Source organism: Nasonia vitripennis, assembly GCF_009193385.2.
Source record: "Nasonia vitripennis strain AsymCx chromosome 3 unlocalized genomic scaffold, Nvit_psr_1.1 chr3_random0005, whole genome shotgun sequence".
Lineage (NCBI taxonomy): Eukaryota > Metazoa > Arthropoda > Insecta > Hymenoptera > Pteromalidae > Nasonia > Nasonia vitripennis.
Window position 1 is genome coordinate 183,877 of NW_022279624.1, and position 27,909 is coordinate 211,785.

A 27,909-nucleotide genomic window follows, 5' to 3' on the forward strand; every position below is an offset into this window, starting at 1 on the left:
CCCTCTTTTCAGCACCGGTGGTACACATTGAAGAATAACTAAAATTAATCCCGATGCCATTGATGAGCTGGGGCATGGGTATAGAGGGTTCACGCTTCCCAGATCGTGTTCTCGCACCTTATATCTTCACCACGGCCCAGAATAATTGCAATAGCCCTGATTTACTTTCAGAATTTATTGTTAGACAATTGAAGAATAACTAAAGAATTAATCCCGATATGAACCGATAGGCAGAAACTTATGGGTATAAAAAGGGTTCAAAGCTGCACAACTCGTGTTTTCGCACTTTATATCTTCTGCCACGGCCAGGGTAATTTAAATATCCTCTTTTTCCTTTCCAAATTTATTGGAATACACATTTAAAGACAACTGAAATTAATCCCGATATGAACCGGTAGGCGGAACATGGGTATAGAGGGTTCTAAAATACCCAAATTGTGCTTTTACCTTATATCTTCTACCGCGACCAGAATGGTGCAATATCCCTACAGTTTCTTTCTGAATTTATTGGAATACACATTTTAAGAACAACTAAAATTAATCCCGATATGAACCGATGAAAGGCGGAACATGGATATAGGGTTTTAAAGCTGACCGAATCGTGTTTTCGCACCTTATATCATCTGCTACGGCAAATAATTGCAATATCCTTAAGTTTTCTTCAGAATTTATTGGAATACACATTTAAAATTAACTAAAAATTAATCCCGATATGAACCGATGAGCGGAACGCTGGGTATATAGAGGGTTCTAAAGCCGGCCGAGCATTGTTTTCGCACTTTATATCTTCTGCCACGGCCAGGGTAATTTAAATATCCTCTTTTTCTTTCCGGAATTTATTGGGAGGGCATTGAAAATAACAAAATTAATTTGTCTTAGACCGATGAGCGGAACATGGGTATAGGGTTCTAAAAGCTGCCCAAATTATTGCTTTCCACCTTATATCTTCTGCTACGGCTCAAATAATTTACCAATATCCTTGATTTCTTTCAGAATTTAGACACACATTTAAGAATAACTAAAAGTGAGTACCGATATGAACCGATGCAGGCAAGAACATGGGTATAAAAGGAGGTTCTAAAAGCTGACCGAAACGCGTGTTTTCGCACTTTATATCTTGCACGGCCAGGGTAATTTAAATATCCCTCTTTCCTTTCCGAAGATTTATTTAGATTTTACATTGAAATAACTAAGAAATTAATCCCGATATGGAAGTGATGAGCGGAACATGGGTATAGAGGGTTCACAAAGCTTCCCGAATCGTGTTCTCGCACATATATCTTCTACCACGGCCAAGAATAATTGCAATAGCCTTGATTTTACTTTCAAATTTATTGGAGTACATATTGAAGGAATAACTAAAAATTAATCCCGATATGAACCGATGGGCGAAACATGGGTATAAAGGGTTCTAAAAGCTGCACAACTCGTGTTTTCACTTTACCATCTTTCTGCCACGTAGGGTAATTAAATATCCCTCTTTTTCCTTTCCGAATTTATTGGAGTACACATTCAAGGGCAACTAAAATTAATCCCGATATGAACCGATGAGCGGAACATGGGTATACAGGGTTCTAAAGCTGACCGAATCATTGTTTCCCACCATATATCTTCTGCTACGGCTCAAATAGTGCAATATCCTTGATTTTCTTTCAGAATTTATTGGAGCACACATTTAAGAATAATTAAAAATTAATCCCGATATGAACCGATGATGGAGTGGAACATGGGTATAGAGGGTTCTAAAACAACCCAAATTGTGCTTTCGCACCTTATATCTTCTACAGTCAGAATAATTTGCAATATCCTGATTTCTTTCAAATTTATTAGAGGATACATTTAAGAAGAATAATAAAATTTGTCCCGATATGTACCGATAAAGAGGGCATGGTTGCCGGGGCGCTGAAAATGCACAAATCGTGTTTTCGCACCTTATATCTTCTGCTACGGCTCAGAATAATTGCAATATCCTTGATTTTTCTTTCAGAATATTCTCAAATGAGTCCTCCAATAAATTCTGAAAAAGAATCAAGGATATTGCAATTATTCTGGCCGTGGTAGAAGATATAAGGTGCGAAAACATGATTCGGGCAGCTTTCAGAACCCTTTATACCCATGCTCCGCTCCTTGGTTCATATAGGGACTAATTTTTAGTTATTCTTAAATGTGTACTCCAATGAATTCAGTAAGAAAAATAGAGATATTGTAATTATTCTGGCCGTGGTATAAGATATAAGGTGCGAAAACATGATTTGTGCAGCTTTCAGCGCCCTATATACCCATGCTCCGCTCATCGGTTCATATCGGGACAAATTTTTAGTTATTCTTAAATGTATCCGCTAATAAATTCTGAAAGAAAAACAGGGATATTGCTATTATTCTAGCCGTAGCAGAAGATATAAGGTGCGAAAGCACGATTCGGTCAGCTTTTAGAACCCTCTATACCCATGTTCTGCTCATCGGTTCATATCGGGACAAATTTTTCGTTATTCTTAAATGTGTGCTCCAATAAATTCTGAAAGAAAATCAGGTCAATTGCAATTATTCTGGCCGTGGTAGAAGATATAAGGTGCGAAAGCATGATTTGGGCAGCTTTTAGAACCCTCTATACCCATGTTCCGCTCATCGGATCATATCGGGATTAATTTTTAGTTATTCTTCAATGTGTACTCCAATAAATTCGGAAAGAAAAAGAGGGATATTTAAATTACCCTGGCCGTGGCAGAAGATATAAAGTGCGAAAACACGTTTCGGTCAGCATTTAGAACCTCTATACCCATGTTCCGCTCATCGGTTCATATCGGGATTAATTTTTAGTTATTCTTCAATATGTACTACAATAAATTCTGAAAGTAAATCAGGATATTGCAATTATTTGAGCCGTAGAGAAGATATAAAGTGCGAAAGCACAATTTGGGCAGCTTTCAGCCCCTCTATACCATGCTCCGCTCATCGGTACATATCGGGACAATTTTTCGTTATTCTTAATTTGTCTCCAATACATTCTGAAAGTAAATCAGGGTATTGAATTATTCTGGCCGTGGTAGAAGATATAAGGTGCGAAACATGATTGGGCAGCTTTTAGAACCCTTTATACCCATGCTCCGCTCATTGGTTCATATAGGGACTAATTTTTAGTTATTCTTAAATGTGTACTCCAATGAATTCAGTAAGAAAAATAGAGATATTGTAATTATTCTGGCCGTGGTATAAGATATAATGTGCGAAAACATGATTTGTGCAGCTTTCAGCGCCCTATATACCCATGCTCCGCTCATCGGTACATATCGGGACAAATTTTTAGTTATTCTTAAATGTATCGCTAATAATTTGAAAGAAAACAGGGATATTGCAATTATTCTAGGCCGTAGCAGAAGATATAAGGTGCGAAAGCACGATTCGGTCAGCTTTTAGAACCCTCTATACCCATGTTCCGCTCATCGGATCATATCGGGATTAATTTTTAGTTATTCTTCAATGTGTACTCCAATAAATTCGGAAGAAAAGAGGGATATTTAATTACCCTGGCCGTGGCAGAAGATATAAAGTGCGAAACACGTTTCGGTCAGCTTTTAGAACCCTCTATACCCATGTTCCGCTCATCGGTTCATATCGGCATTAATTTTTAGTTATTCTTCAATATGTACTCCAATAAATTCTGAAAGTAAATCAGGGCTATTGCAATTATTCTGGCCGTGGTAGAAGATATAAGGTGCGAGAACACGATTAGGGAAGCTTTTAGAACCCTCTATACCCATGTTCCGCTCATCACTTCATATCGGGATTAATTTTTAGTTATTCTTAAATGTGTGCTCCAATACATTCTGAAAGAAAATCAGGTCAATTGCAATTATTCTGGCCGTGGTAGAAGATATAAGGTGCGAAAGCACAATTGGGCAGCTTTTAGAACCCTCTATACCCATGTTCCGCTTATCGGTTCATATCGGATTAATTTTTAGTTATTCTTCAATATGTACTCCAATAAATTCTGAAAGTAAATCAGGGCTATTGCAATTATTCTGGCCGTGGTAGAAGTTATAAGGTGCGAGAACACGATTGTGCAGCTTTAGAACCCTTTATACCCATGTTTCGCTCATCGGTTCATATCGGGATTAATTTTTAGTTATTCTTCAATATGTACTCCAATAAATTCTGAAAGTAAATCAGGGCTATTGCAATTATTCTGGCCGTGGTAGAAGTTATAAGGTGCGAAACACGATTCGGGAAGCTTTTAGAACCCTTTATACCCATGCTCCGCTCATCGGTTCATATCGGGACTAATTTTTAGTTATTCTTAAATGTGTCTCGAATAAATTCAGAAAGAGAATCAAGGATATTGCAATTATTCTGGCCGTGGTATAAGATATAAGGTGCGAGAACACGATTCGGGAGCTTTCAGCGCCCTATATACCCATGCTCCGCTCATCGGTACATATCGGGACAAATTTTTAGTTATTCTTAAATGTATCCGCTAAGAAATTCTGAAAGAAAACAGGGATATTGCTATTATTCTAGCCGTAGCAGAAGATATAAGGTGCGAAAGCACGATTCGATCAGCTTTTAGAACCCTCTATACCCATGTTCGCTCATCGGTTCATATCGGGATTAATTTTTAGTTATTCTTAAATGTGTATTCCAATAAATTCAGAAAGAAAATCAGGGATATTGCAATTATTCTGGTCGTGGTAGAAGATATAAGGTGCGAAAGCAGATTTGGGCAGTTTTAGAACCCTCTATACCCATGTTCCGCTCATCGGTTCATATCGGGATTAATTTTTAGTTATTCTCAATATGTACTCCAATAAATTCTGAAAGTAAATCAGGGTATTGCAATTATTCTGGCCGTGGTATAAGTTATAAGGTGCGAGAACACGATTCGGGAAGCTTTTAGAACCCTTTATACCCATGCTCCGCTCATCGGTTCATTCGGGACTAATTTTTAGTTATTCTTAAATGTGTCTCGAATAAATTCAGAAAGAAATCAAGGATATTGCAATTATTCTGGCCGTGGTAAAGATATAAGGTGCGAAAACACGTTTTGGGCAGCTTTCAGCCCTCTATACCCATGTTCCGTCATCGGTACATGTCGTACTAATTTTTATTATTCTCAAATGTGTCCTCCAATAAATTCTGAAGACAAATCAGGGCTATTGTAATTATTCTGGCCGTGGTAGAAGATATAAGGTGCGAAAACATGATTCGGGCAGCTTTCAGAACCCTTATACCCATGCTCCGCTCCTTGGTTCATATGGGACTAATTTTTAGTTATTCTTAAATGTGTACTCCAATGAATTCAGTAAGAAAAATAGAGATATTGTAATTATTCTGGCCGTGGTATAAGATATAATGTGCGAAAACATGATTTGCAGCTTTCAGCCCCTATATACCCATGCTCCGCTCATCGGTACATATCGGGACAATTTTTAGTTATTCTTAAATGTATCCGCTAATAAATTCTGAAAGAAAACAGGGATATTGCAATTATTCTGCCGTAGCAGAAGATATAAGGTGCGAAAGCATGATTTGGGCAGCTTTTAGAACCCTCTATACCCATGTTCCGCTCATCGGTTCATATCGGGATTAATTTTTAGTTATTCTTAAATGTGTACTCCAATGAATTCAGTAAGAAAAATAGAGATATTGTAATTATTCTGGCCGTGGTATAAGATATAAGTGCGAAAACAGATTTGTGCAGCTTTCAGCGCCCTATATACCCATGCTCCGCTCATCGGTACATATCGGGACAAATTTTTAGTTATTCTTAAATGTATCCCTAATAAATTCTGAAAGAAAATCAGGGATATTGCAATTATTCTAGCCGTAGCAGAAGATATAAGGTGCGAAAGCACGATTCGGTCAGCTTTTAGAACCCTCTATACCCATGTTCCGCTCATCGGATCATATCGGGATTAATTTTTAGTTATTCTTCAATGTGTACTCCAATAAATTCGGAAAGAAAAAGAGGATATTTAAATTACCCTGGCCGTGGCAGAAGATATAAAGTGCGAAAACACGTTTCGGTCAGCTTTTAGAACCCTCTATACCCATGTTCCGCTCATCGGTTCATATCGGGATTAATTTTTAGTTATTCTTCAATATGTACTCCAATAAATTCTGAAAGTAAATCAGGGCTATTGCAATTATTCTGGCCGTGGTAGAAGATATAAGGTGCGAGAACACGATTAGGGCAGCTTTTAGAACCCTCTATACCCATGTTCCGCTCATCATTCATATCGGGATTAATTTTTAGTTATTCTTCAATGTGTACTCCAATAAATTCGGAAAGAAAAGAGGGATATTAATTACCTGGCCGTGGCAGAAGATATAAGTGCGAAAACACGAGTTGTGCAGCTTTTAGAACCCGTTATACCCATGTTCGCTCATCGGTTCATATCGGTACTAATTTTTAGTTATTCTTAAATGTGTGCTCCAATACATTCTGAAAGAAAATCAGGTCAATTGCAATTATTCTGGCCGTGGTAGAAGATATAAGGTGCGAAAGCACAATTTGGGCAGCTTTTAGAACCCTCTATACCCATGTTCCGCTCATCGGTTCATATCGGGATTAATTTTTAGTTATTCTTCAATATGTACTCCAATAAATTCTGAAAGTAAATCAGGGCTATTGCAATTATTCTGGCCGTGGTAGAAGTTATAAGGTGCGAAACACAGTTGTGCAGCTTTTAGAACCCTTTATACCCATGTTCGCTCATCGGTTCATATCGGGATTATTTTTTAGTTATTCTTCAATATGTACTCCAATAAATTCTGAAAGTAAATCAGGGCTATTGCAATTATTCTGGCCGTGGTAGAAGTTATAAGGTGCGAGAACACGATTCGGGAAGCTTTTAGAACCCTTTATACCCATGCTCCGCTCATCGGTTCATATCGGGACTAATTTTTAGTTATTCTTAAATGTGTCCTCGAATAAATTCAGAAAGAGAATCAAGGATATTGCAATTATTCTGGCCGTGGTATAAGATATAAGGTGCGAGAACACGATTCGGGAAGCTTTCAGCGCCCTATATACCCATGCTCCGCTCATCGGTACATATCGGGACAATTTTTAGTTATTCTTAAATGTATCCGCTAAGAAATTCTGAAAGAAAACAGGGATATTGCTATTATTCTAGCCGTAGCAGAAGATATAAGGTGCGAAAGCACGATTCGATCAGCTTTTAGAACCCTCTATACCCATGTTCTGCTCATCGGTTCATATCGGGATTAATTTTTAGTTATTCTTAAATGTGTATTCCAATAAATTCAGAAAGAAAATCAGGGATATTGCAATTATTCTGGTCGTGGTAGAAGATATAAGGTGCGAAAGCATGATTTGGGCAGTTTTTAGAACCCTCTATACCCATGTTCCGCTCATCGGTTCATATCGGGATTAATTTTTAGTTATTCTTCAATATGTACTCCAATAAATTCTGAAAGTAAATCAGGGCTATTGCAATTATTCTGGCCGTGGTATAAGTTATAAGGTGCGAGAACACGATTCGGGAAGCTTTTAGAACCCTTTATACCCATGCTCCGCTCATCGGTTCATGTCGGGACTAATTTTTAGTTATTCTTAAATGTGTCCTCGAATAAATTCAGAAAGAAAAACAGGGATATTGCTATTATTCTAGCCGTAGCAGAAGATATAAGGTGCGAAAGCACGATTCGGTCAGCTTTTAGAACCCTCTATACCCATGCTCCGCTCCTTGGTTCATATAGGGACTAATTTTTAGTTATTCTTAAATGTGTACTCCAATGAATTCAGTAAGAAAAATAGAGATATTGTAATTATTCTGGCCGTGGTATAAGATATAATGTGCGAAAACATGATTTCTGCAGCTTTCAGCGCCCTATATACCCATGCTCCGCTCATCGGTACATATCGGGACAAATTTTTAGTTATTCTTAAATGTATCCGCTAATAAATTCTGAAAGAAAAACAGGGATATTGCAATTATTCTAGCCGTAGCAGAAGATATAAGGTGCGAAAGCACGATTCGGTCAGCTTTTAGAACCCTCTATACCCATGCTCCGCTCCTTGGTTCATATAGGGACTAATTTTTAGTTATTCTTAAATGTGTACTCCAATGAATTCAGTAGGAAAAATAGAGATATTGTAATTATTCTGGCCGTGGTATAAGATATAAGGTGCGAAAACATGATTTTGCAGCTTTCAGCGCCCTATATACCCATGCTCCGCTCATCGGTACATATCGGGACAAATTTTTAGTTATTCTTAAATGTATCCGCTAATAAATTCTGAAAGAAAAACAGGGATATTGCTATTATTCTAGCCGTAGCAGAAGATATAAGGTGCGAAAGCACGATTCGATCAGCTTTTAGAACCCTCTATACCCATGTTCTGCTCATCGGTTCATATCGGGATTAATTTTTAGTTATTCTTAAATGTGTATTCCAATAAATTCAGAAAGAAAATCAGGGATATTGCAATTATTCTGGTCGTGGTAGAAGATATAAGGTGCGAAAGCACAATTTGGGCAGTTTTTAGAACCCTCTATACCCATGTTCCACTCATCGGTTCATATCGGGATTAATTTTTAGTTGTTCTTAAATGTGTATTCCAATAAATTCTGAAAGAAAATCAGGGATATTGCAATTAGTCTGGTCGTGGTAGAAGATATAAGGTGCGAAAGCACAATTTGGGCAGTTTTTAGAACCCTCTATACCCATGTCCACTCATCGGTTCATATCGGGATTAATTTTTGGTTGTTCTTAAATGTGTATTCCAATAAATTCTGAAAGAAATCAGGGATATTGCAATTATTCTGGCCGTGGTAGAAGATATAAGGTGCGAAAGCATGATTTGGGCAGTTTTAGAACCCTCTATACCCATGTTCCGCTCATCGGTTCATATCGGGATTAATTTTTAGTTATTCTTCAATATGTACTCCAATAAATTCTGAAAGTAAATCAGGGCTATTGCAATTATTCTGGCCGTGGTATAAGTTATAAGGTGCGAGAACACGATTCGGGAAGCTTTTAGAACCCTTTATACCCATGCTCCGCTCATCGGTTCATGTCGGGACTAATTTTTAGTTATTCTTAAATGTGTCCTCGAATAAATTCAGAAAGAAAAACAGGGATATTGCTATTATTCTAGCCGTAGCAGAAGATATAAGGTGCGAAAGCACGATTCGATCAGCTTTTAGAACCCTCTATACCCATGTTCTGCTCATCGGTTCATATCGGGATTAATTTTTAGTTATTCTTAAATGTGTATTCCAATAAATTCAGAAAGAAAATCAGGGATATTGCAATTATTCTGGTCGTGGTAGAAGATATAAGGTGCGAAAGCACAATTTGGGCAGTTTTTAGAACCCTCTATACCCATGTTCCACTCATCGGTTCATATCGGGATTAATTTTTAGTTGTTCTTAAATGTGTATTCCAATAAATTCTGAAAGAAAATCAGGGATATTGCAATTATTCTGGCCGTGGTAGAAGATATAAGGTGCGAAAGCATGATTTGGGTAGTTTTTAGAACCCTCTATACCCATGTTCCACTCATCGGTTCATATCGGGATTAATTTTTAGTTGTTCTTAAATGTGTATTCCAATAAATTCTGAAAGAAAATCAAGGATATTGCAATTATTTGAGCCGTAGAAGAAGATATAAGGTGGGAAAACACGATTCGGTCAGCTTTTAGAACCCTGTATACCCATGTTCCGCTCATCGGTTCATATCGGGATTAATTTTTAGTTATTCTTGAATGTGTACTCCAATAAATTCGGAAAGGAAAAGAGGGATATTTAAATTACCCTGGCCGTGGCAGAAGATATAAAGTGCGAAACACAATTTGGGCAGCTTTCAGCGCCCTCTATACCCATGCTCCACTCATCGGTTCATATCGGGATTAATTTTTGGTTGTTCTTAAATGTGTATTCCAATAAATTCTGAAAGAAAATCAGGGATATTGCAATTATTCTGGCCGTGGTAGAAGATATAAGGTGCGAAAGCATGATTTGGGCAGTTTTTAGAACCCTCTATACCCATGTTCCGCTCATCGGTTCATATCGGGATTAATTTTTAGTTTTCTTAAATGTGTATTCCAATAAATTCTGAAAGAAAATCAGGGATATTGCAATTATCTGGTCGTGGTAGAAGATATAAGGTGCGAAAGCACAATTTGGGCAGTTTTTAGAACCCTCTATACCCATGTTCCACTCATCGGTTCATATCGGGATTAATTTTTAGTTGTTCTTAAATGTGTATTCCAATAAATTCTGAAAGAAAATCAAGGATATTGCAATTATTTGAGCCGTAGAGAAGATATAAGGTGGGAAAACACGATTCGGTCAGCTTTTAGAACCCTGTATACCCATGTTCCGCTCATCGGTTCATATCGGGATTAATTTTTAGTTATTCTTGAATGTGTACTCCAATAAATTCGGAAAGGAAAAGAGGGATATTTAAATTACCCTGGCCGTGGCAGAAGATATAAAGTGCGAAAGCACAATTTGGGCAGCTTTCAGCGCCCTCTATACCCATGCTCCACTCATCGGTTCATATCGGGATTAATTTTTGGTTGTTCTTAAATGTGTATTCCAATAAATTCTGAAAGAAAATCAGGGATATTGCAATTATTCTGGCCGTGGTAGAAGATATAAGGTGCGAAAGCATGATTTGGGCAGTTTTTAGAACCCTCTATACCCATGTTCCGCTCATCGGTTCATATCGGGATTAATTTTTAGTTATTCTTCAATATGTACTCCAATAAATTCTGAAAGTAAATCAGGGCTATTGCAATTATTCTGGCCGTGGTATAAGTTATAAGGTGCGAGAACACGATTCGGGAAGCTTTTAGAACCCTTTATACCCATGCTCCGCTCATCGGTTCATGTCGGGACTAATTTTTAGTTATTCTTAAATGTGTCCTCGAATAAATTCAGAAAGAAAATCAAGGATATTGCAATTATTCTGGCCGTGGTATAAGATATAAGGTGCGAAAGCACAATTTGGGCAGTTTTTAGAACCCTCTATACCCATGTTCCACTCATCGGTTCATATCGGGATTAATTTTTAGTTGTTCTTAAATGTGTATTCCAATAAATTCTGAAAGAAAATCAGGGATATTGCAATTAGTCTGGTCGTGGTAGAAGATATAAGGTGCGAAAGCACAATTTGGGCAGCTTTTAGAACCCTTATACCCATGTTTCGCTCATCGGTTCATATCGGGATTAATTTTTAGTTATTCTTCAATATGTACTCCAATAAATTCTGAAAGTAAATCAGGGCTATTGCAATTATTCTGGCCGTGGTAGAAGTTATAAGGTGCGAGAACACGATTCGGGAAGCTTTTAGAACCCTTTATACCCATGCTCCGCTCATCGGTTCATATCGGGACTAATTTTTAGTTATTCTTAAATGTGTCCTCGAATAAATTCAGAAAGAGAATCAAGGATATTGCAATTATTCTGGCCGTGGTATAAGATATAAGGTGCGAGAACACGATTCGGGAAGCTTTCAGCGCCCTATATACCCATGCTCCGCTCATCGGTACATATCGGGACAAATTTTTAGTTATTCTTAAATGTATCCGCTAAGAAATTCTGAAAGAAAAACAGGGATATTGCTATTATTCTAGCCGTAGCAGAAAATATAAGGTGCGAAAGCACGATTCGATCAGCTTTTAGAACCCTCTATACCCATGTTCTGCTCATCGGTTCATATCGGGATTAATTTTTAGTTATTCTTAAATGTGTATTCCAATAAATTCAGAAAGAAAATCAGGGATATTGCAATTATTCTGGTCGTGGTAGAAGATATAAGGTGCGAAAGCATGATTTGGGCAGTTTTTAGAACCCTCTATACCCATGTTCCGCTCATCGGTTCATATCGGGATTAATTTTTAGTTATTCTTCAATATGTACTCCAATAAATTCTGAAAGTAAATCAGGGCTATTGCAATTATTCTGGCCGTGGTATAAGATATAAGGTGCGAAAGCACAATTTGGGCAGTTTTTAGAACCCTCTATACCCATGTTCCACTCATCGGTTCATGTCGGGACTAATTTTTAGTTATTCTTAAATGTGTCCTCGAATAAATTCAGAAAGAGAATCAAGGATATTGCAATTATTCTGGCCGTGGTATAAGATATAAGGTGCGAAAACACGTTTTGGGCAGCTTTCAGCGCCCTCTATACCCATGTTCCGTTCATCGGTACATGTCTGTACTAATTTTTAATTATTCTCAAATGTGTCCTCCAATAAATTCTGAGACAAGATCAGGGCTATTTAATTATTCTGGCCGTGGTAGAAGATATAAGGTGCGAAAACATGATTCGGGCAGCTTTCAGAACCCTTTATACCCATGCTCCGCTCCTTGGTTCATATAGGGACTAATTTTTAGTTATTCTTAAATGTGTACTCCAATGAATTCAGTAAGAAAAATAGAGATATTGTAATTATTCTGGCCGTGGTATAAGATATAATGTGCGAAAACATGATTTCTGCAGCTTTCAGCGCCTATATACCCATGCTCCGCTCATCGGTACATATCGGGACAAATTTTTAGTTATTCTTAAATGTATCCGCTAATAAATTCTGAAAGAAAAACAGGGATATTGCAATTATTCTAGCCGTAGCAGAAGATATAAGGTGCGAAAGCACGATTCGGTCAGCTTTTAGAACCCTCTTACCCATGCTCCGCTCCTTGGTTCATATAGGGACTAATTTTTAGTTATTCTTAAATGTGTACTCCAATGAATTCAGTAGGAAAAATAGAGATATTGTAATTATTCTGGCCGTGGTATAAGATATAAGGAGCGAAAACATGATTTGTGCAGCTTTCAGCGCCCTATATACCCATGCTCCGCTCATCGGTACATATCGGGACAAATTTTTAGTTATTCTTAAATGTATCCGCTAAGAAATTCTGAAAGAAAAACAGGGATATTGCTATTATTCTAGCCGTAGCAGAAGATATAAGGTGCGAAAGCACGATTCGATCAGCTTTTAGAACCCTCTATACCCATGTTCTGCTCATCGGTTCATATCGGGATTAATTTTTAGTTATTCTTAAATGTGTATTCCAATAAATTCAGAAAGAAAATCAGGGATATTGCAATTATTCTGGTCGTGGTAGAAGATATAAGGTGCGAAAGCACAATTTGGGCAGTTTTTAGAACCCTCTATACCCATGTTCCACTCATCGGTTCATATCGGGATTAATTTTTAGTTGTTCTTAAATGTGTATTCCAATAAATTCTGAAAGAAAATCAGGGATATTGCAATTAGTCTGGTCGTGGTAGAAGATATAAGGTGCGAAAGCACAATTTGGGCAGTTTTTAGAACCCTCTATACCCATGTTCCACTCATCGGTTCATATCGGGATTAATTTTTGTTGTTCTTAAATGTGTATTCCAATAAATTCTGAAAGAAAATCAGGGATATTGCAATTATTCTGGCCGTGGTAGAAGATATAAGGTGCGAAAGCATGATTTGGGCAGTTTTTAGAACCCTCTATACCCATGTTCCGCTCATCGGTTCATATCGGGATTAATTTTTAGTTATTCTTCAATATGTACTCCAATAAATTCTGAAAGTAAATCAGGGCTATTGCAATTATTCTGGCCGTGGTATAAGTTATAAGGTGCGAGAACACGATTCGGGAAGCTTTTAGAACCCTTTATACCCATGCTCCGCTCATCGGTTCATGTCGGGACTAATTTTTAGTTATTCTTAAATGTGTCCTCGAATAAATTCAGAAAGAAAAACAGGGATATTGCTATTATTCTAGCCGTAGCAGAAGATATAAGGTGCGAAAGCACGATTCGTCAGCTTTTAGAACCCTCTATACCCATGTTCGCTCATCGGTTCATATCGGGATTAATTTTTAGTTATTCTTAAATGTGTATTCCAATAAATTCAGAAAGAAAATCAGGGATATTGCAATTATTCTGGTCGTGGTAGAAGATATAAGGTGCGAAAGCACAATTTGGGCAGTTTTTAGAACCCTCTATACCCATGTTCCACTCATCGGTTCATATCGGGATTAATTTTTAGTTTTCTTAAATGTGTATTCCAATAAATTCTGAAAGAAAATCAGGGATATTGCAATTATTCTGGCCGTGGTAGAAGATATAAGGTGCGAAAGCATGATTTGGGCAGTTTTTAGAACCCTCTATACCCATGTTCCACTCATCGGTTCATATCGGGATTAATTTTTAGTTGTTCTTAAATGTGTATTCCAATAAATTCTGAAAGAAAATCAAGGATATTGCAATTATTTGAGCCGTAGAAGAAGATATAAGGTGGAAAACACGATTCGGTCAGCTTTTAGAACCCTTATACCCATGTTCCGCTCATCGGTTCATATCGGGATTAATTTTTAGTTATTCTTGAATGTGTACTCCAATAAATTCGAAAGGAAAAAGGGATATTTAATTATCTGGCCGTGGCAGAAGATATAAAGTGCGAAAGCACAATTTGGGCAGCTTTCAGCGCCCTCTATACCCATGCTCCACTCATCGGTTCATATCGGGATTAATTTTTGTTGTTCTTAAATGTGTATTCCAATAAATTCTGAAAGAAAATCAGGGATATTGCAATTATTCTGGCCGTGGTAGAAGATATAAGGTGCGAAAGCATGATTTGGGCAGTTTTTAGAACCCTCTATACCCATGTTCCGCTCATCGGTTCATATCGGGATTAATTTTTAGTTGTTCTTAAATGTGTATTCCAATAAATTCTGAAAGAAAATCAGGGATATTGCAATTATTCTGGTCGTGGTAGAAGATATAAGGTGCGAAAGCACAATTTGGGCAGTTTTTAGAACCCTCTATACCCATGTTCCACTCATCGGTTCATATCGGGATTAATTTTTAGTTGTTCTTAAATGTGTATTCCAATAAATTCTGAAAGAAAATCAGGGATATTGCAATTATTCTGGCCGTGGTAGAAGATATAAGGTGCGAAAGCACGATTTGGGCAGTTTTTAGAACCCTCTATACCCATGTTCCACTCATCGGTTCATATCGGGATTAATTTTTAGTTGTTCTTAAATGTGTATTCCAATAAATTCTGAAAGAAAATCAGGATATTGCAATTATTTGGCCGTGGAAGAAGATATAAGGTGCGAAAACACGATTCGGCAGCTTTTAGAACCCTTATACCCATGTTCCGCTCATCGGTTCATATCGGGATTAATTTTTAGTTATTCTTAATGTGTACTCCAATAAATTCGGAAAGAAAAGAGGATATTTAATTATCTGGCCGTGGCAGAAGATATAAGTGCGAAAGCACAATTTGGGCAGCTTTAGCCCTCTATACCCATGCTCCCTCATCGGTTCATATCGGGATTAATTTTTGTTGTTCTTAAATGTGTCCTCGAATAAATTCAGAAAGAAAACAGGGATATTGCTATTATTCTAGCCGTAGCAGAAGATATAAGGTGCGAAAGCACGATTCGATCAGCTTTTAGAACCCTCTATACCCATGTTCTGCTCATCGGTTCATATCGGGATTAATTTTTAGTTATTCTTAAATGTGTATTCCAATAAATTCAGAAAGAAAATCAAGGATATTGCAATTATTCTGGCCGTGGTATAAGATATAAGGTGCGAGAACACGATTCGGGAAGCTTTCAGCGCCCTATATACCCATGCTCCGCTCATCGGTACATATCGGGACAAATTTTTAGTTATTCTTAAATGTATCCGCTAAGAAATTCTGAAAGAAAAACAGGGATATTGCTATTATTCTAGCCGTAGCAGAAAATATAAGGTGCGAAAGCACGATTCGATCAGCTTTTAGAACCCTCTATACCCATGTTCTGCTCATCGGTTCATATCGGGATTAATTTTTAGTTATTCTTAAATGTGTATTCCAATAAATTCAGAAAGAAAATCAGGGATATTGCAATTATTCTGGTCGTGGTAGAAGATATAAGGTGCGAAAGCATGATTTGGGCAGTTTTTAGAACCCTCTATACCCATGTTCCGCTCATCGGTTCATATCGGGATTAATTTTTAGTTATTCGTCAATATGTACTCCAATAAATTCTGAAAGTAAATCAGGGCTATTGCAATTATTCTGGCCGTGGTATAAGATATAAGGTGCGAAAGCACAATTTGGGCAGTTTTTAGAACCCTCTATACCCATGTTCCACTCATCGGTTCATGTCGGGACTAATTTTTAGTTATTCTTAAATGTGTCCTCGAATAAATTCAGAAAGAGAATCAAGGATATTGCAATTATTCTGGCCGTGGTATAAGATATAAGGTGCGAAAACACGTTTTGGGCAGCTTTCAGCGCCCTCTATACCCATGTTCCGTTCATCGGTACATGTCTGTACTAATTTTTAATTATTCTCAAATGTGTCCTCCAATAAATTCTGAGACAAGATCAGGGCTATTTAATTATTCTGGCCGTGGTAGAAGATATAAGGTGCGAAAACATGATTCGGGCAGCTTTCAGAACCCTTTATACCCATGCTCCGCTCCTTGGTTCATATAGGGACTAATTTTTAGTTATTCTTAAATGTGTACTCCAATGAATTCAGTAAGAAAAATAGAGATATTGTAATTATTCTGGCCGTGGTATAAGATATAATGTGCGAAAACATGATTTCTGCAGCTTTCAGCGCCCTATATACCCATGCTCCGCTCATCGGTACATATCGGGACAAATTTTTAGTTATTCTTAAATGTATCCGCTAATAAATTCTGAAAGAAAAACAGGGATATTGCAATTATTCTAGCCGTAGCAGAAGATATAAGGTGCGAAAGCACGATTCGGTCAGCTTTTAGAACCCTCTATACCCATGCTCCGCTCCTTGGTTCATATAGGGACTAATTTTTAGTTATTCTTAAATGTGTACTCCAATGAATTCAGTAGGAAAAATAGAGATATTGTAATTATTCTGGCCGTGGTATAAGATATAAGGAGCGAAAACATGATTTGTGCAGCTTTCAGCGCCCTATATACCCATGCTCCGCTCATCGGTACATATCGGGACAAATTTTTAGTTATTCTTAAATGTATCCGCTAAGAAATTCTGAAAGAAAAACAGGGATATTGCTATTATTCTAGCCGTAGCAGAAGATATAAGGTGCGAAAGCACGATTCGATCAGCTTTTAGAACCCTCTATACCCATGTTCTGCTCATCGGTTCATATCGGGATTAATTTTTAGTTATTCTTAAATGTGTATTCCAATAAATTCAGAAAGAAAATCAGGGATATTGCAATTATTCTGGTCGTGGTAGAAGATATAAGGTGCGAAAGCACAATTTGGGCAGTTTTTAGAACCCTCTATACCCATGTTCCACTCATCGGTTCATATCGGGATTAATTTTTAGTTGTTCTTAAATGTGTATTCCAATAAATTCTGAAAGAAAATCAGGGATATTGCAATTAGTCTGGTCGTGGTAGAAGATATAAGGTGCGAAAGCACAATTTGGGCAGTTTTTAGAACCCTCTATACCCATGTTCCACTCATCGGTTCATATCGGGATTAATTTTTGGTTGTTCTTAAATGTGTATTCCAATAAATTCTGAAAGAAAATCAGGGATATTGCAATTATTCTGGCCGTGGTAGAAGATATAAGGTGCGAAAGCATGATTTGGGCAGTTTTTAGAACCCTCTATACCCATGTTCCGCTCATCGGTTCATATCGGGATTAATTTTTAGTTATTCTTCAATATGTACTCCAATAAATTCTGAAAGTAAATCAGGGCTATTGCAATTATTCTGGCCGTGGTATAAGTTATAAGGTGCGAGAACACGATTCGGGAAGCTTTTAGAACCCTTTATACCCATGCTCCGCTCATCGGTTCATGTCGGGACTAATTTTTAGTTATTCTTAAATGTGTCCTCGAATAAATTCAGAAAGAAAAACAGGGATATTGCTATTATTCTAGCCGTAGCAGAAGATATAAGGTGCGAAAGCACGATTCGATCAGCTTTTAGAACCCTCTATACCCATGTTCTGCTCATCGGTTCATATCGGGATTAATTTTTAGTTATTCTTAAATGTGTATTCCAATAAATTCAGAAAGAAAATCAGGGATATTGCAATTATTCTGGTCGTGGTAGAAGATATAAGGTGCGAAAGCACAATTTGGGCAGTTTTTAGAACCCTCTATACCCATGTTCCACTCATCGGTTCATATCGGGATTAATTTTTAGTTGTTCTTAAATGTGTATTCCAATAAATTCTGAAAGAAAATCAGGGATATTGCAATTATTCTGGCCGTGGTAGAAGATATAAGGTGCGAAAGCATGATTTGGGCAGTTTTTAGAACCCTCTATACCCATGTTCCACTCATCGGTTCATATCGGGATTAATTTTTAGTTGTTCTTAAATGTGTATTCCAATAAATTCTGAAAGAAAATCAAGGATATTGCAATTATTTGAGCCGTAGAAGAAGATATAAGGTGGGAAAACACGATTCGGTCAGCTTTTAGAACCCTGTATACCCATGTTCCGCTCATCGGTTCATATCGGGATTAATTTTTAGTTATTCTTGAATGTGTACTCCAATAAATTCGGAAAGGAAAAGAGGGATATTTAAATTACCCTGGCCGTGGCAGAAGATATAAAGTGCGAAAGCACAATTTGGGCAGCTTTCAGCGCCCTCTATACCCATGCTCCACTCATCGGTTCATATCGGGATTAATTTTTGGTTGTTCTTAAATGTGTATTCCAATAAATTCTGAAAGAAAATCAGGGATATTGCAATTATTCTGGCCGTGGTAGAAGATATAAGGTGCGAAAGCATGATTTGGGCAGTTTTTAGAACCCTCTATACCCATGTTCCGCTCATCGGTTCATATCGGGATTAATTTTTAGTTGTTCTTAAATGTGTATTCCAATAAATTCTGAAAGAAAATCAGGGATATTGCAATTAGTCTGGTCGTGGTAGAAGATATAAGGTGCGAAAGCACAATTTGGGCAGTTTTTAGAACCCTCTACACCCATGTTCCACTCATCGGTTCATATCGGGATTAATTTTTAGTTGTTCTTAAATGTGTATTCCAATAAATTCTGAAAGAAAATCAAGGATATTGCAATTATTTGAGCCGTAGAAGAAGATATAAGGTGGGAAAACACGATTCGGTCAGCTTTTAGAACCCTGTATACCCATGTTCCGCTCATCGGTTCATATCGGGATTAATTTTTAGTTATTCTTGAATGTGTACTCCAATAAATTCGGAAAGGAAAAGAGGGATATTTAAATTACCCTGGCCGTGGCAGAAGATATAAAGTGCGAAAGCACAATTTGGGCAGCTTTCAGCGCCCTCTATACCCATGCTCCACTCATCGGTTCATATCGGGATTAATTTTTGGTTGTTCTTAAATGTGTCCTCGAATAAATTCAGAAAGAAAAACAGGGATATTGCTATTATTCTAGCCGTAGCAGAAGATATAAGGTGCGAAAGCACGATTCGATCAGCTTTTAGAACCCTCTATACCCATGTTCTGCTCATCGGTTCATATCGGGATTAATTTTTAGTTATTCTTAAATGTGTATTCCAATAAATTCAGAAAGAAAATCAGGGATATTGCAATTATTCTGGTCGTGGTAGAAGATATAAGGTGCGAAAGCACAATTTGGGCAGCTTTTAGAACCCTCTATACCCATGTTCCGCTCATCGGTTCATGTCGGGACTAATTTTTAGTTATTCTTAAATGTGTCCTCGAATAAATTCAGAAAGAAAATCAAGGATATTGCAATTATTCTGGCCGTGGTATAAGATATAAGGTGCGAAAGCACAATTTGGGCAGTTTTTAGAACCCTCTATACCCATGTTCCACTCATCGGTTCATATCGGGATTAATTTTTAGTTGTTCTTAAATGTGTATTCCAATAAATTCTGAAAGAAAATCAGGGATATTGCAATTAGTCTGGTCGTGGTAGAAGATATAAGGTGCGAAAGCACAATTTGGGCAGCTTTTAGAACCCTTTATACCCATGTTTCGCTCATCGGTTCATATCGGGATTAATTTTTAGTTATTCTTCAATATGTACTCCAATAAATTCTGAAAGTAAATCAGGGCTATTGCAATTATTCTGGCCGTGGTAGAAGTTATAAGGTGCGAGAACACGATTCGGGAAGCTTTTAGAACCCTTTATACCCATGCTCCGCTCATCGGTTCATATCGGGACTAATTTTTAGTTATTCTTAAATGTGTCCTCGAATAAATTCAGAAAGAGAATCAAGGATATTGCAATTATTCTGGCCGTGGTATAAGATATAAGGTGCGAGAACACGATTCGGGAAGCTTTCAGCGCCCTATATACCCATGCTCCGCTCATCGGTACATATCGGGACAAATTTTTAGTTATTCTTAAATGTATCCGCTAAGAAATTCTGAAAGAAAAACAGGGATATTGCTATTATTCTAGCCGTAGCAGAAGATATAAGGTGCGAAAGCACGATTCGATCAGCTTTTAGAACCCTCTATACCCATGTTCTGCTCATCGGTTCATATCGGGATTAATTTTTAGTTATTCTTAAATGTGTATTCCAATAAATTCAGAAAGAAAATCAGGGATATTGCAATTATTCTGGTCGTGGTAGAAGATATAAGGTGCGAAAGCATGATTTGGGCAGTTTTTAGAACCCTCTATACCCATGTTCCGCTCATCGGTTCATATCGGGATTAATTTTTAGTTATTCGTCAATATGTACTCCAATAAATTCTGAAAGTAAATCAGGGCTATTGCAATTATTCTGGCCGTGGTATAAGTTATAAGGTGCGAGAACACGATTCGGGAAGCTTTTAGAACCCTTTATACCCATGCTCCGCTCATCGGTTCATGTCGGGACTAATTTTTAGTTATTCTTAAATGTGTCCTCGAATAAATTCAGAAAGAGAATCAAGGATATTGCAATTATTCTGGCCGTGGTATAAGATATAAGGTGCGAAAACACGTTTTGGGCAGCTTTCAGCGCCCTCTATACCCATGTTCCGTTCATCGGTACATGTCTGTACTAATTTTTAATTATTCTCAAATGTGTCCTCCAATAAATTCTGAGACAAGATCAGGGCTATTGTAATTATTCTGGCCGTGGTAGAAGATATAAGGTGCGAAAACATGATTCGGGCAGCTTTCAGAACCCTTTATACCCATGCTCCGCTCCTTGGTTCATATAGGGACTAATTTTTAGTTATTCTTAAATGTGTACTCCAATGAATTCAGTAAGAAAAATAGAGATATTGTAATTATTCTGGCCGTGGTATAAGATATAATGTGCGAAAACATGATTTCTGCAGCTTTCAGCGCCCTATATACCCATGCTCCGCTCATCGGTACATATCGGGACAAATTTTTAGTTATTCTTAAATGTATCCGCTAATAAATTCTGAAAGAAAAACAGGGATATTGCAATTATTCTAGCCGTAGCAGAAGATATAAGGTGCGAAAGCACGATTCGGTCAGCTTTTAGAACCCTCTATACCCATGCTCCGCTCCTTGGTTCATATAGGGACTAATTTTTAGTTATTCTTAAATGTGTACTCCAATGAATTCAGTAGGAAAAATAGAGATATTGTAATTATTCTGGCCGTGGTATAAGATATAAGGAGCGAAAACATGATTTGTGCAGCTTTCAGCGCCCTATATACCCATGCTCCGCTCATCGGTACATATCGGGACAAATTTTTAGTTATTCTTAAATGTATCCGCTAAGAAATTCTGAAAGAAAAACAGGGATATTGCTATTATTCTAGCCGTAGCAGAAGATATAAGGTGCGAAAGCACGATTCGATCAGCTTTTAGAACCCTCTATACCCATGTTCTGCTCATCGGTTCATATCGGGATTAATTTTTAGTTATTCTTAAATGTGTATTCCAATAAATTCAGAAAGAAAATCAGGGATATTGCAATTATTCTGGTCGTGGTAGAAGATATAAGGTGCGAAAGCACAATTTGGGCAGTTTTTAGAACCCTCTATACCCATGTTCCACTCATCGGTTCATATCGGGATTAATTTTTAGTTGTTCTTAAATGTGTATTCCAATAAATTCTGAAAGAAAATCAGGGATATTGCAATTAGTCTGGTCGTGGTAGAAGATATAAGGTGCGAAAGCACGATTCGATCAGCTTTTAGAACCCTCTATACCCATGTTCTGCTCATCGGTTCATATCGGGATTAATTTTTAGTTATTCTTAAATGTGTCCTCGAATAAATTCAGAAAGAGAATCAAGGATATTGCAATTATTCTGGCCGTGGTATAAGATATAAGGTGCGAAAACACGTTTTGGGCAGCTTTCAGCGCCCTCTATACCCATGTTCCGTTCATCGGTACATGTCTGTACTAATTTTTAATTATTCTCAAATGTGTCCTCCAATAAATTCTGAGACAAGATCAGGGCTATTGTAATTATTCTGGCCGTGGTAGAAGATATAAGGTGCGAAAACATGATTCGGGCAGCTTTCAGAACCCTTTATACCCATGCTCCGCTCCTTGGTTCATATAGGGACTAATTTTTAGTTATTCTTAAATGTGTACTCCAATGAATTCAGTAAGAAAAATAGAGATATTGTAATTATTCTGGCCGTGGTATAAGATATAATGTGCGAAAACATGATTTCTGCAGCTTTCAGCGCCCTATATACCCATGCTCCGCTCATCGGTACATATCGGGACAAATTTTTAGTTATTCTTAAATGTATCCGCTAATAAATTCTGAAAGAAAAACAGGGATATTGCAATTATTCTAGCCGTAGCAGAAGATATAAGGTGCGAAAGCACGATTCGGTCAGCTTTTAGAACCCTCTATACCCATGCTCCGCTCCTTGGTTCATATAGGGACTAATTTTTAGTTATTCTTAAATGTGTACTCCAATGAATTCAGTAGGAAAATAGAGATATTGTATTATTCTGGCCGTGGTATAAGATATAAGAGCGAAACATATTTGTGCAGCTTTCAGCGCCTATATACCCATGCTCCGCTCATCGGTACATATCGGACAAATTTTTAGTTATTCTTAAATGTATCCGCTAAGAAATTCTGAAAGAAAAACAGGGATATTGCTATTATTCTAGCCGTAGCAGAGATATAAGGTGCGAAAGCACGATTCGATCAGCTTTTAGAACCCTCTATACCATGTTCTGCTCATCGGTTCATATCGGGATTAATTTTAGTTATTCTTAAATGTGTATTCCAAAAATTCAGAAAGAAATCAGGGATATTGCAATTATTCTGGTCGTGGTAGAAGATATAAGGTGCGAAAGCACAATTTGGGCAGTTTTTAGAACCTCTATACCCATGTTCCACTCATCGTTCATATGGGATTAATTTTTAGCTTTGTCTTAAATGTGTATTCCAATAAATTCTGAAAGAAAATCAGGGATATTGCAATTAGTCTGGTCGTGGTAGAAGATATAAGGTGCGAAGCACGATTCGATCAGCTTTTAGAACCCTCTATACCCATGTTCTGCTCATCGGTTCATATCGGGATTAATTTTTGGTTGTTCTTAAATGTGGTTATTCCAATAAATTCTGAAAGAAAATCAGGGATATTCAATTATTCTGGCCGTGGTAGAAGATATAAGGTGCGAAAGCACGATTTGGGCAGTTTTTAGAACCCTCTATACCCATGTTCCGCTCATCGGTTCATATCGGGACTAATTTTAGTTATTCTTAAATGTGTCCTCCAATAAATTCTGAAGAAAATCAAGGATATTGCAATTATTCTGGCCGTGGTAGAAGATATAAGGTGCGAAAACACGTTGGGCAGCTTTTAGAACCCTCTATACCCATGTTCCGCTCATCGGTTCATATCGGGATTAATTTTTAGTTATTCTTAAATGTGTCCTCCAATAAATTCTGAAAGAAGATCAGGGATATTGCAATTATTCTGGCCGTGGTAGAAGATATAAGGTGCTGATTTCAGGGCAACAGGAACACGCGCCTACTGGCCTCCCGCTCCTTGGTTCATATGGGGACTTAATTTTTGATTTGTGCAGGTAAGCGCTCCAATGGGTGTGGAAAAACCAGAGACTCTTCTTGACAGGCCCGTGGTGTAAGAACAAGTTGCGAAAACTTTAGTTTTGGGCGAAGTTTTAGAACCCTCTACATACATGTTTCCGCTCATCGGTTTGCATGTCGGAACTAATTTTTAGTTTATTGCTTGACCAGATGCTCCAGCGTCAATTCAAGCGCTATATGCCCCATAGCCAAAACAATGGTATATCGGGACAAATTTTTGGATTTATTCTTGAAGTATCCGCTAAGAAATTCACAGAAGAAAACCTGGGGAACATTGCTATTATTCTGGCGTAGCAGAAGATATAGGAGTGCAGAAACGCGATTCGATGGCTTTGCGAGCCTCTATACCCATGTTCATAATAGTTCATATCAGGTTAAGTACCTTTGGGGTATTCTTGTGGTCTTGGCAATAAATTCTGAAGTCAAAGGGATATTACTATTCTGGCCGTGGTAAAGATATAAGGTGCACGTTTTGAGGCGGTTTAGAACCCTCTATACCCATGTTTCGCTCATCGGTTCATGTCGGGACTAATTTTTTAGTTATTCTTAAATGAGTCACTCCGTGATTTCTTTCAGCGCCCTCCACTACCCATGTTCCGCTCATCGGTTCCTTATCGGGATTATTTTCAGTTGTATTTTAGTACATTGCAGAAGAAATGGGGATATTACGAACTATTCTGGTCATTGGTAGAAGATATAAGGTGCGAAAGCACGATTCAGTCCTTTTGGGCCTCGCGCATGGTTTCCATATGGTTCATATCGGGATTAATTTTGCAGATATTCTTCAATGGCTCAGGCAAAATCGGAAAGAAAAGAGGGATATTTAAATTACCCTGGCGTGAGAGGTATAAGTCAAAACGGTGTGCGCTTGCAGAACCCATGTTCGCTCAATGAGTTCATATGGGGACCTGTTGCGGTGCTTCTTCAATGTGTACTCCCGGCCAAATTCTGAAAGAATAAGGGACTTGTACGTTGACTGGGTAAATGGTAGAAGATATAAAGTGCGGCTTTCAATTTAGGCAGGCCTATATACCCATGTTCAACTCATCACTTCATATCCAGGGATTAATTTTAGTTACGACCTTCGTAACCAAACAGATGGGAAAAGGAAAAAGGAATGACCTCAAATTACCCTGTGGCCGTGGCAGAAGATATAAAAGTGCGAAAACACGAGGTTTGTGCAGCTTTAGAACCTTTATACCCATGTTTCGCTCATCGGTTCATATCGGTACTAATTTTTAGTTATTCTTAAATGTGTGTAAACGAATTTCCTGAAGGAAAAAGGGATATTGAAAATGCCTGAAGCGTAGGCGATATAAGATTTTTGGCTTCCGGGGTGGTAAAACTTTGGGAGCCAACTATGCCATGTTTCGCTCATCAGGTTCATATCAGGTACTGGTACTTTAGTTATTCTTAAATGGCGACAGCAAATTCTGAAAGAAAATCAAGGATTGCAATTTATTGTGACGTAACTAGAAGATATAAGGTGGAAAGCACAATTTGGGCAGCTTTAGAACCCGCCCCGCGCATGACGCAGCTCATCGGTTCATAAGTTACAATTTTTAGTTTATTCTTAATGTGTCCTCAATAAATTCAGAGGAAAGGGGATATTTAAATTTACCCTGACGTGAAGTGCCAGGTGCGAAGCGCGATTTATTCGTTTTCGGCGCTGCTACCCAGCCTTCCTCTCAATGAACATCGGGACAAATTTTTAGTTGTTGCTAAAGTAGCATACTGGCAATTCTGAAAGAAAATCAGGGATATTGCAATTATTTCCGGCCCGGTGAAGATGCCAGGGGTGCGGCACGATTTGGCAACTTATGAATCCTCTTAGCATGTTCCGCTCATCGGTATCGGGACTGACTGCGTATTCAGTGCCAGTAATTGCAGAAAGAAAATCAAGGTCTTGCATTTACATTTGAGCCGTAGCAGAACGCCTATATAAGGTGGGAAAGCACAATTTGGGCAGCTTTAAGTCCCTCTATCACCCATGTTCCGCTCATCGCTTGCATCAGGGTTAATTTTTAGTTATTCTTCAATTATTATTGCTCCCGTAAATTCGGAATGGAAAGGGGATATTTTAGTACCCTAGCCGTGGCAGAAGATATAAAGAGATTGACATAATTCAGAAGAGAATCAAGGATATTGCAATTATTCTGGCCGTGTTATAAGATATAAGGTGCGAAAACGTTTTGGGCAGCTTCAGCGCCCTCTATACCCATGTTCGATTTTCATGTTTATCATCTGTAATTTTTGGTATTCTAAATGTATCGGTAAAATTCTGAGACAAGATCAGGGCTAGTGTAATTATTCTGGTGTGAATCACTAAGATGCGAATTTCAGGCGGCACCGACACTTATGCCATGCTCCTTCCTTTGGTTCATAAGTTTATTTTACGGTGGCAATGTGTACTCAAATGGTTAAGTAAGAAAATAGAATGTTATTTATTTCTGGCCGTGGTATAAGATATAGTTAGAAAACATGAAGTTTGGGCGGTTTTGAAACCCTCACGCGCGTTTAGCTCATCCGGTTCATGTGGGACTGTTTTGAACATTTAAGCAGGCCGATTACCAAAGCCATTCTTTCAGCGCCCTATATGCCCATGCTCCGCTCATCGAGGGTACATATCAGGACAAGTGCGTTATTATTAAATGTATCCATACAAGAAATTCTGAAAGAAAAACAGGATAATTGCTATTGTTGGCAGCCAGCAGAAGATATAAGGTGCGAAACACGATTCGGTCAGCTTTTAGAACCCTCTATACCCATGTTCTGCTCATCGGGACCTTAATAAGGGTTAATTTTGGTGGCTACCTTCGTAGATTACTCCAAAATAAATTCTGAAAGAGAATCAAGATATTGCAATTATTCCGGCGTGGTGCCAGGAATATGATGACGGGTGCGAAAAGCTGAACGAATGCAAACTTCCCTCGCATGACCGCTCATCGGTTCATATCGAGTTAATTTTCAGTTGTTCTTAAATGTATTCCGTAGTTGCGAAGAAAATCAGGGGTCGTACATTATTCTGGTCGTCGGTCACATAAGGTACGAAAACCTGTGGTGGGCAGCTTTTAGAACCCACTATACCCATGTTCCGCTCATCCTGCTTCCATATCGAGTTAATTTTTAGTTATTCTTTAATGTGCCAATAAAGTGGGAAGGAAAAGGGATATCCATGCATAGCCCGTGGCAGAAGATATAAAGTGCGAAAACACGGTTGCATGCAGCTTTTAAGTCGCGCACCCATGTTTCGCTCATCGGTTCATATCGGTACTAATTTTTAGTTAGGCTAAATGTGTGCTCCAATAATTCTGAAGAAACCAAAGGATGTTACATTGTTGGTGGCAGAATCTGAGATTACAGGAAAACACAGGACTAGGACGGCTTTAGAACCCTGTATACCCATGTTCCGCTCATCGGTTCATATCGGGATTAGTACTTTAGTTATTCTTGAATGTGTACTCAGCAGGTGGAAAGGAAAAGGGGATATTTATATTACCCTGGCCATGGCAGAATGTAAGTGCGAAAAGCTTACGAGTTATTGCAGCTTTAGAACCATAGCATGTTCGCTCATCGGTTCATATGGGTACTAATTTTTGAATTTAAATTCTTAAATGTGTGCTCAATAAATTCACGATAAAGGATTTTACAATGGCAGCAAGAAGACTATAAGGTGGGAAAGACACAATTTGGGCAGCTTTAGAACCCTTTATACCATGTTTCGCTCATCGGTTCATATCGGGTCTAATTTTTAGTTATTCTTAAATGTGTCCTCAATAGAATTCGGAAAGGAAAAGAGGACCCAAATTACCCTGGCGAAGTGGCAGAATATAAGGTGCGAAAAACACGATTTGTGCATTTTTCAACGCTTTATGCCATGCTCTCATCGGTACATATCAGGGGACAAATTGCGGGGTGGCTAAATGTCACTCGTGGGTGAG